This window comes from Colobus angolensis, unplaced genomic scaffold (genome assembly GCF_000951035.1).
Source record: "Colobus angolensis palliatus isolate OR3802 unplaced genomic scaffold, Cang.pa_1.0 Scaffold101, whole genome shotgun sequence".
Taxonomy (NCBI): Eukaryota; Metazoa; Chordata; class Mammalia; order Primates; family Cercopithecidae; genus Colobus; species Colobus angolensis.
The window spans coordinates 6872125-6873236 of record NW_012111031.1 but is presented as its reverse complement, the minus strand read 5'-3'; positions in this window follow the sequence as shown (position 1 = coordinate 6873236).

Here is a 1112-nt window from a genome sequence, read left to right as displayed (position 1 = left end):
CTTACAAGAATCTGATATATAAAATTCAGAATTCTTTTTCTTTCTTTCTTTTCTTCCTTTCTTCCTTTCTTTCTTTCTTCCTTCCTTCCTTCCTTCCTTTCTTTCTTTCTTTCCTTTCTTTCTCTCTCCTTCCTTCCTTCCTTCCTTCCTTTCTTTCCTTTCTTTCTTTCCTTTCTTTCTCTCTCTCTCCTTCCTTCCTTCCTTCCTTCCTTTCTTTCCTTTCTTTCTTTCCTTTCTTTCTCTCTCTCTCCTTCCTTCCTTCCTTCCTTCCTTCCTTCCTTTCCAGAAACAGAGTCTCACTCTGTAGCCCAGGCTGTACTGCAGTGGTACAATCTCAGCTCACTGCAACCTCCGCCTCCCGGGTTCAAGCAATTCTCCTGTCTCAGCCTCCCTAGTAACTGGAACTACAGTCACACACCACCATGCCTGGCTAATTTTTGTATTTTTAGTAGAGATGGGGTTTCACCATATTGGTCAGGCTGGTTTTGAACTCCTGACCTCATGATCAACCTGCCTCAACCTCCCAAAGTGCTGGGATTACAGGCGTGAGCCACTGTGCCCGGCCCAGAATACTGCTTTCTTTATATTCAATGAATAATATAGAATAGATGGGAAACTTGCATTTGCTGCTCAGAGCATCCTTTCCCAATAAGCAAAGCTACACAGATTATTGATTCATCATTAGGGTGCTTGTTAAATCTACATCCTGAGCCTCAATTTCCGTGTCTGGAAAATGGGGGTAATAATTCCTATCTTCCATGGTTTGTTACAAGGATAAAACAGAATAAAGTATTGTGAAAAGAAAGGAAACACTTGGGACCCCAACTCACTATGCCAAAAGAAAAAAATTAAGCCGAAAGCTGAGTAATGCAAGAAGCTGCCTTTTAGGCCAGGCGCGGTGGCTCATCCTTTAATCTCAGCACTTTGGGAGGCTGAGGTAGGCGGATCACTTGAGCCCAGGAGTTCAAGACCAGCCTGGGCAACATGGGGAAAATCCATTTCTACTAAAAAAATACAAAAATTAGCTGGGTGTGGTGGTGTACACCTGTGAGCCGAGATCATGCCACTGCACTCCAACCTGGGCAACAGAGTGAGACCCTGTCTCAAAATTT